This window comes from Eleutherodactylus coqui, chromosome 1, assembly GCF_035609145.1.
Source record: "Eleutherodactylus coqui strain aEleCoq1 chromosome 1, aEleCoq1.hap1, whole genome shotgun sequence".
In the NCBI taxonomy this organism is placed as follows: domain Eukaryota; kingdom Metazoa; phylum Chordata; class Amphibia; order Anura; family Eleutherodactylidae; genus Eleutherodactylus; species Eleutherodactylus coqui.
The window spans coordinates 97,700,858-97,710,625 of NC_089837.1; positions in this window are offsets into that span (position 1 = coordinate 97,700,858).

The window sequence follows — 9,768 nt, forward strand, 5'->3', positions numbered from 1 at the left end:
GATGTTTAGTGTGAATCACACATCATCTACTCGCAAGAACACGCTGCAGACGCTCGCAATCTACATATAATTATATGAGATACCCAGGTTACCCCAGCATGATCCATATGACTATATACAGGAGATATACCTTCCCTGTATATAGTGATGCTGATGTAAGGTAGATATGTCCTGTATGTAATTATATGTACAGCTGGTATAACGTATACCACCTAAACATACAAGATTACATGAAGTACATACCTTGTTGTACCGCATGTACTGCTCCTCTGCTCTCATCCTCGGGTCCCGACACTGTCACTGCAAGGCCGGCCGGACATCCACCCTGACCCCCACACATCACACACACGCACAACTCCGCTACATCCATCCAGATCCCCAGACATCACATACACAGCTCCGCTACATCCATCCTGATCCCCAGACATCACACACACAGCTCTGCTACATCATCCTGACCCCCACACAAAGCTCCACACAGCTCCACTCACTCACTCCCTCCATCCAGACCCCCACAGATCCAAGACACACACAGACAAACACACAGCTCTGCTACATCATCCTGACCCCCACACAAAGCTCCACTCACTCACTACCTTCCTCCATCCAGACCCCCACAGCTCCAAGACAGACAGACACACACACTCTTACATTTACTGAGCTCCAGTAGTCATTTGATCCCTGACTCCTCCCACACAGGGTATCACATGACGTGACATTATCGGAAGACCTAGAAGCTGCCAGCTCTTAGGTCTGTGTTTCCCCTGATTTCAGGGCTGCTGGAGGAGGGTTAACCGGCGTTAGGGGGCAGTGCAGGATCTAAAAATACCGGCCTGTAATAGGGCCGGTAAGAAAAAAATACCGGCACCGGCCTGACAGTAAAAATACAGGCCAGGCTGGTGGTTTACCGGCCGGGTGGCAACCCTACCTGTTGCTGACAGAAATTGTGGAGAACAACACAGGCTTTGGTAATGGCACAGCACTGTCTGGGGTGAGCGGCATGTCACCCACCAACACCCGTCATCAGGCAACTAGGCCCCTAAAACAGCATTCCACTGTTCTGCAGGCCCTCGCTAGCCGATAATTAAATATGTGACAGGAGTTAGTGAGGTGGCGTCAGGGATATGGTCTAAACACATGTGTGCTTAGGCCAAAGCCCTCATCAGCCACCAAACACAGGGGCAAGGGGGGTCCTGCAGTCCTGGGTAGGCAGTGCCATGGTGGGAGCTGTAACTCTTCCACACGCAAGCGCTGCCCCATATGGGAAGCCATGAACGCATGCATCTGCAATACTCCCGTAGACTCCGATATCACCCACAACAAAATGGCCCTGGCCATCAGACACTGCCAGCAGGACCACCAAAAAGATGTTTATAATTATAATATCGTGACTTCCTGTCTAGTGCACCAATACAATTAGGAAACTGGGTGGTGCTCCAGAACCCCTTCATTATCTCCAGCCACTGATCCATGGATGGTTGGGGAAGAAGATCTGGCTGAAGCTTACTCCAAATCGCCTTGCATGTGTGTTGGACTATTGCAGACACTGTTGAAATTCCAAGATAGAATTGAAATTGCAGGCTCGTATAGGAGTCTCCTGTTAGAAATCTGTGAAAAAGCAAAAATTATTAAAGCACCAATAATTAAACACTCTCTACTGATCCTGTGGCAACATATTTTAATTAAAAGCACTGTGTCAATACCCATACATAAGGCCCCACGGGCCAACTGAACGCATGCCCATCAGGCAGATGCAAATGTGGACCATAAGGCCCCCTGCCAGACCATTTCCCAAACTCTAAATCAAATCAGAAATGCAAGTTAAGGCAACAGCCTCTACAGACCCACACTCTGGTGCATTCAATTATTTTCGCTAAGAGCTCTTAAGGACACCTCCCAAAAAAGGAGAAAGAGCGTGGCTTACAGGCAAACAATACACCTAACGGGTTTTCAACCCCCACCCCAGCACCACCTCTGGGAGGGCGGAAGGCTCAACATGAAGTACACAGCATTAAAGGGGTTGTCCCGCGCCGAAACGGGTTTTTTTTTTTCAACCCCCCCCCCCCCCCTTTCAGCGCGAGACAACCCCGATGCAGGGACCTAAAGAAAAATCCGCACAGCGCTTACCTGAATCCCCGTGCTCCGGTGACTTCTTACTTACCGGTTGAAGATGGCCGCCGGATTCTTCTCCCTCGGTGGACCGCAGGGCTTCTGTGCGGTCCATTGCCGATTCCAGCCTCCTGATTGGCTGGAATCGGCATGTGACGGGGCGGAGCTACACGGAGCTACACGGAGCCCCATTGAGAAAAGAAGAAGACCCGGACTGCGCAAGCGCGGCTAATTTGGCCATTAGACGCCGAAAATTAGTCGGCTCCATGGAAACGAGGACGCTAGCAACGGAGCAGGTAAGTGAAAAACTTATTATAACTTCTGTATGGCTCATAATTAATGCACAATGTACATTACAAAGTGCATTAATATGGCCATACAGAAGTGTATAGACCCACTTGCTGCCGCGGGACAACCCCTTTAAGGAATTCTGAGCACCTCATAAAATAGCTAAATAAATAAATAAAGACAAAACACCACACATGGCTAAAAAGGCATAAAAGGGCAGTGCAATTTTCTAACAAGGTTGGTTTTAAAAAAAGACCAAACGCTTCCAAAAAAACACACCCGTAGCCACACGACACATGCATGACACAGTCATGCCAAGGGACCCCCAAAGTTAAATCATCAATAAATCTTCAATATAGCTGTCAGCCAGACCCTCATGAAAGCCAGTCACTGTTAAGGGAGCCCACCCAAAAGGAACAAATTTTCTCTGTCTCAAACATGATGCCCTACCAAAAAACACAAACTGCCCAGATGTGCTGTAGAACAAATACAGAAGGGCTACAAAGTCAGACAGATGGTAAAAACACTCTAACCAGAAAAAGAACTAAAAAGTTAGAGCAGGCTGAATAGCAGACACCTACTGTACTGTAACAAGGAGCCGGTCCTCGGCGGAGACGCACCTCCGCATGTTGGTGTTTGAGAAGGTGATTTCAGGCCACACAATTTCCAGCAGGCGGTCAAACGTGGCTACACTGAGCCGTGTAAAGGAGGCAAATTTTTCCTGGTATCTACGAAGGTCTGCATACAAGACCCGAAAATGCCCTTTAAAGGTCGTTCCTCAAAGATGGGTTGCACCCAAAAATGTTGCAAGGGCCGCAGAGCATTCTCAAGCATGCTGCGCTACTCTGCTCTGTCAGCAGCAGCTCTGGCATACATTTTGCAGCAAGGAATTGGATGTGTCTGGAGTTAAGCTCCTCCAAACACACGTACAGCTGTGCCTGCTGATTAGCACACAACCAGTACACATAAGGCCTGGTTACAGTCCCCTGCAGGGCATTATGTGCACAGCCTTGCCCCTTGCCATATATCCTACCTCTATTATAATGACCACAGGCCTAATCCCAGCTTCTGCCCCTCCATGGTCAAAACTCCAGATTCAGGGATCTCTGTGTGTCAGGCTATCACTTAAGTATTCTTCCTGTTCGATACTTAGCACTTTCCTAGCTGCCACCTCTGGACCTTGCATCTCTCTCTGCAATTTATTTTTCTCCTTCCTGAACTGCTGTCGGTTCTTCAGTTGCTTCCTTACAGGTCCTTGTGTGAGTCTGCCTCTACTGACTTGGTTTTGCTACTCTCTGCAACTTCTGAGGCCTCTTTTCCAGTCTGTGCTTCTTTAGTGGCCTTCTCAGCTTCAGCGGCCTCACCTTCTGCCTTCTTTGTCTTTACTATTGTTTACAGAGGCAATCTCTTTCCTCAAAACTTTCCCATTTTTCACAAACTGTTCATCTTTAGTGCCCAGGTCACCTTCTAAGCATAATTTGGCATGCCTCACTGCTTGTATCTCATTTTTAAGATTCTTCAGCAAGATCTTCTTTTCTTTTACTTGCTGTCTGAACTCAGTCCTAGACCTCTCTAGTCTCTGAACCTTCCTTCCAGCAAAACGACTATTCAATACCCAGTGTTTCATCTTCACGCTTAAGTTCTTGGTAAACCTTAGAAACACAGCCTTTTCCTCTGTCACCAATTTCAGGGTGCGTGTCAAGGTTAGCACTTCAGTCTCTTTCTCATGAGCCCTGTCAGGTCCAGTGGTGTTAGGACCAGCGGTTTGCGGCTCCGTGGTGCCCACATCGCTGGTCCTGTCCTTCAGGTTGGAGCTGTGTGGCGCAGGGGAGCCCCAGCCCTTATCACCTTCCCCGGCCGCCGTAATCCTCCCCACTGCGGTGTTGCTAGGGACGCGGCGGGTGCCACCTCGCGCCGCGTCCTCGGCACCATAGCAACCAGGCACGCTTTGATCTCCGCCTGTTCTGCAGTGTTGGGGGCGGGTTCCCCAGCACTGCTGGGAGTCTCTGCTGCTGTCAGACTCCCTGCCCCAAACAGCTGCTGGGACGGGAGTTCTGACAGCATTTAAATTTCTCTGATGCTTCCCTCCTTGCCAGTGTTAGTTTAGTCTTTCAGCTGCACATGCGTTTTCTGCATCGACTCCTGTATTGAACCCTGGCTTTGACCCTCAGCCTTCTGGATCTGACTTTGCTTTCGCCTGACCCTTTTTGTACTGCGTACCTTCCTGTTGCCGACTCGGATAGTAGCTTAGTGTTTGTTCATTTTTTTCTAGTGTCTGTGTAGTCTTTTCCCATGTCCCATTCCCCTAGTGAGTACAGGGAACGTCACCTAGTTGTTGTCCTGGGGCCTAGCCCATGGGGGCATGTAGGCAGGGACAGGGGTTGCGGGCAGTGCAGGGAGTTCCAGTATTCCGGTATCCGGTTTCCTGATAAGCCCTTCTTTCAGCAAGTTCAATGGCATATCTTGTAAATCTGATTTTCTTCTCAGTAAGCCCATGTCTTCTGTTTCTTCTTTTCCAGTTTGGATACAATCTGACATTGGGGACCAAGCTCCACAGTAATATCTTTTAATTCCTGCTGAAGACTTGTTTTACAACTCTGGCTGTACTCTGTCACCTTCACTGATTTTTACTTGTAGCTCTTGAAGCTGCATCTCTCCTGTGTTTCTCTTGCATTCAGACTCACGCTTGTCTTTCAATAGCATCTTCACCTCATGAGTCAGCCCACTACACTCACTTTCCAAAGCTTGTTGGGCCTTTTCCAAGGTTTCTTTCACCTTTTCAGCTTGCTCTAACTGTTCCTCCATAACTAGAGCATGATTCTGTTTAAGCTCCTGGATTTGAGCTTCTTGTATTTCAGCTTCTTCATCCAAGCTTTTCTTCAATTAGGTCACCACTTGCTCATGGAGTGCTTTCTGGGCTTCCTTGAAGTCCAGTATATCTTTCAAGACCTTTGTTTGCCTCTCTGCCTGGCTGCAAGCAGTTTTCAGGTTTTCTTTGAGCTCACTTATCTGAGACTTCAGTTCCAGTAACCATTTCTCTTTGCTAACTGTATTTTCAACTCTGCAATTTGATTATGCAAATCTGTAGTTTGATTACGCGCATCTGTAGAATCTCTTTCTAATTTACAATGTGTAATCTATAAGCCCAATTTACACGCAAAGATGATCGCTCAAAATGTGTTCAAAAGATAGGGAGAATGACAGTTTGAGTGTTCATTTTGCATAAGCTGCTAATAGGCACTAATACCCATTAGTAGCTTATTAGCTTCATTTGCATGTTAATGAGGCTGCCTTTGATGTATGCAGATAACAACGGGTGGTCTGTTATCTGCATACAGCCCCTTGTTCTGCCGCAGTGCCAAACAATGGATTTTAAACTCAACATAAAATCATGGGTCACAGTAAAGGACCCCTTTAAAATATAACTTTTATTAAATGACGTTTAAAAATTATAATTTTTTTTGGACCAGAAACAATGGACAAACAAACAAACTAATACATATCAGATAAGGCTAATGCAAATATATTTTCAAGGGGTCCTTTTCAGTGACACTGTATATAACATAAAATCATTGTTCAGCCGAAAAGCTAACGATGGTAGCATTTACACGCAACGATTATCGCTCAAAAGACATCATTTGAGAGAGAATTTTGAGTGATAATCGTCCCGTGTAAATGGGGCCTAAATCTTGGGCTCTTTGTATTCTCTTGAAATCCTGTTCACAATGTGCAGCTTATGCTTTGAGACATAGTCTGCAATCAACTTCATCTTTGGCTTATCTTCTGAGGTGCTCATTCTCCTTTAATATGACTTCAGCTTCTGTCTTCAAACGTGCAACTTCATTGAGGGTAGCTCCGGTATCATTCAGGACCCTTCCTGTTTCTTCTTCTACCGGTAGCCTTTTATTAATGACTGTATGCCCTGCAGACATTTGGTTGCTACTAACAATTATCTTAGCTTCACAGGGCACTACACTAGCCATACTTTCCTCTAGTTCACTCCTCTCTCTCCCTTGTCCAATGATGACAAAGTCTGACATGCTGCACTGAACAGCGGACCGGGCGAGCAGTTGATGGACGGGGTGATGGCAGATCTTAGCCCAGAGAGAAGAAAACTGAATATGGATGACTCCCAACAGAGATGACAGTACATTTTATGGTAACTATTATTGAGAAGTACACTAAAACTGATCCACTGTATTTAAGCCCAATGCAGTGTTAGGGGTATTACTATCAATATCATTACCCCAGTATAGGATATAAATAGAGATGAGAGAGCACACTCATCTGAGCTTGATGCTCGTTCGAGCATTACGGTACTCGAGATGCTCATTACTTGACACGAACACCACGCGGTACTCAAGTCAATTGCATTTCCTTCCCCGCATGTTTAGCGCCATTTTCTAGCCAATAGACATGCGGGGAAGGCACTACCACTTCCTGCTGTGACGTGCCAGCCCTATCCCACCCCACAGTAGTAAGTGGCTGGGCCGATCAGGTGACCGCTGAGTACTTAAACTGGTCCTGCCTGTGGCTCGCCTCAGACGCATGCTGGCAGAAGTTAGGGAAAGTGCTGCTGCTGATATAGGGAAAGTGTTAGAGTAGGATCATGTCTTCAAGAACCCCAACATACCTTCTTAGGGCTACTCACTCTTCATAGTGTGCATTACTGTTGTGGCTGGCTGGGAGCAGTAGTGCACCAATTTTTTCTTTTAAGCATCTCGGGCTGTGTGGGCCATTTCAACTATAGCATTCTCAGTCAGCGGTGTATTATGCAGAGTTTAAGGAAAGAGCTGCTTATATAGGGAAAGTGTTAGCATAGGATCCTGTCTTCAAGAACCCCAACGGTCCTTCTTAGGGCTTCATCTGACCGTGTGCATTATAGTTGTGGCTGGCTGCGAGTAGTAGTGCATCAATTTTTGTATTACGCATCTAGGCCTGTTCCTAGTCTTTCAGTAATTGCGTTCTCAGCCTGCAGTGCCGTACAACCAGCTCTCACCGTGATACTGCACTCTAATATTTCCTAGCCTACTGCGAACGACTTCAGTTATACCTTTCTGTGTCTGCAGTGCATTAGACACAGTGTTGGGGCACAGCCACTTTTATACAGGGAAAGTTATATGCACTATACAGTCCTCCTGATCCTCCGTGCAAGAACCCCAACGCTCCTTCTTAGGGCTACATCTGACTGTGTGCATTATAGTTGTGGCTGGCTGGGAGTAGTAGTGCATCAATTTTTGTATTACGCATCTAGGCCTGTTTCCAGCCTTTCAGTAATAGCGTTCTCAGCCTGCAGTGCTGTACAACCAGCTCTCACCGTGAAATTGCTCTCTAATATTTCCTAGCCTACTGCAAATTACTTCAGTTATACTGTTCTGTGTCTGCAGTGCATTAGACAGAGCTCTGACCGCTAAACAGTACTGTAATATTTCCTGGGCCACTGCAAAGTATTTCAGCTCTGCCGCTGTGCAGAGCGTCTCACAATACCCTTTCCTTGGTGGGGTTAAGATAGCCACAGTTACCAGCACTATCCACTGGCTTTAGAGTCTTCTCCCACTCCACACAGCCTCTATTATCTACAAGTCTCTGCGAGCGGTAAATTACCCCTAGGTATCAGTGCAAGACAGCGGGTTAATTTTTTCAAGTCACAGCATAGAGCCTCCGCAATCTACAAGTCTTTGTGTGCAGTGAATTAAGGCCCAGTTGTCAGTGCTGTACAGTGGGGTAATTTATTTGGGCCCTGCTCTATTCTTAATCCGCCATGATGAGGAGTTGGGGTAAGGGTCGAGGACGTGGACGCGGGCGTCCAAGTGAGGGTGTGGGCACAGGCCGAGTTCCTGGGCGGGGTGAATCACAGCTGGCTGCTGCGGGATTAGGAGAGAGGCAAGTTTCTGGGCTCCCCAGCTTCATATCACAATTTACGGGTCCGCGTGGTAGACCTTTATTACAAACAGAGCAATGTGAGCAGGTCCTGTCGTGGATGGCATAAAATGCGTCAAGCAATGTATCGACCACCCAGTCTTCTACGCAGTCCACTACTCCCGGCCTAAGGACTGCAACTCTGAATCCTCTGGCTGCTGCTCCTCCTTCCTCCCAGCCTCCTCACTCCATGAAAATGACATATTCTGAGCAGGCAGACTCCCAGGAACTGTTCTCGGGTCCCTGCCATGAGTGGGAAAAAATGGTTCCTCTCTCACCTGAGGAGTTTGTTGTGACCGATGCCCAACCTTTGGAAAGTTCCCGGAGTCCGAGTGATGAGGCTGGGGACTTCCGGCAACTGTCTCAAGAGCTTTTTGTGGATGACGATGATAAGACACAGTTGTCTGTCAGTGAGGTATTAGTAAGGGCAGTAAGTCTGAGGGAGGAGCGCACAGAGGATTTGGAGGAAGAGCAGCTGGACGATGAGGTGACTGACCCCACCTAGTTTGCTAAGCCTACTGAGGACAGGGCTTCAGAGGGGGAGGAAAGTGCAGCAGCAGGACAGGTTGGAAGAGGCAGTGGAGTGGCCAGGGGTAGAGGCAGGGCCAGAGCGAAGAATCCCCCAACTGTTTCCCAAAGCACCCCCTCGCGGCAAGCCTCCGTGCAGAGGGCTAGGTGTTCAAAGGTGTGGATGTTTTTTAGTGAGAGCGCGGATGACCGACGAACAGTGGTGTGCAACCTGTATCGCACCAAGATCAGCTGGGGAGCCACCACTACCAGCCTCACCACCACCAGCATGCCCAGGCATATGATGGCCAAGCACCCCACAAGGTGGGACGAAGGACATTCACCGCCTCCAGGTCACACCACTGCCTCTTCCACTGTGCCCCAGCCTGCCACACAGATTCAATCCCCCTCCCAGGACACAGGCATGAGCGCCTCCTGGCCTGCACCCACACCCTCACCTCCACCGTCCTCCACTCCATCCAGCAATGTCTCTCAGCGCAGCGTTCAGCTGTCGCTAGCAGAAGCGTGGGAGCGAAAGGGCAAATACGCCGCCAGCCACCCGCACACACAAGCTTTAAACGTGCACATTGCCAAATTAATCAGCCTGGAGATGCTGCCATACAGGCTTGCGGAAACAGAGGCTTTCAAAAACATGATGGCGGCGGTGGTCCCGCGCTACTCGGTCCCCAGTCGCCACTATTTTTCCCGGTGTGCTGTCCCAGCCCTACACAGCACATCTCCCGCAACATAAATCATGCCCTCACCAACGCGGTTACTGGGAAGGTCCACTTAACCACAGACAGTGGACAAGTACTGGTGGGCAGGGCCACTATATCTCCCTGACAGCACATTGGGTGAACTTGGTGGAGGCTGGGACCGAGTCAGAGCCTGGGATCGCTCACGTCCTACCCACACCCAGAATAGCGGGTCCTACCTCAGTGCTGG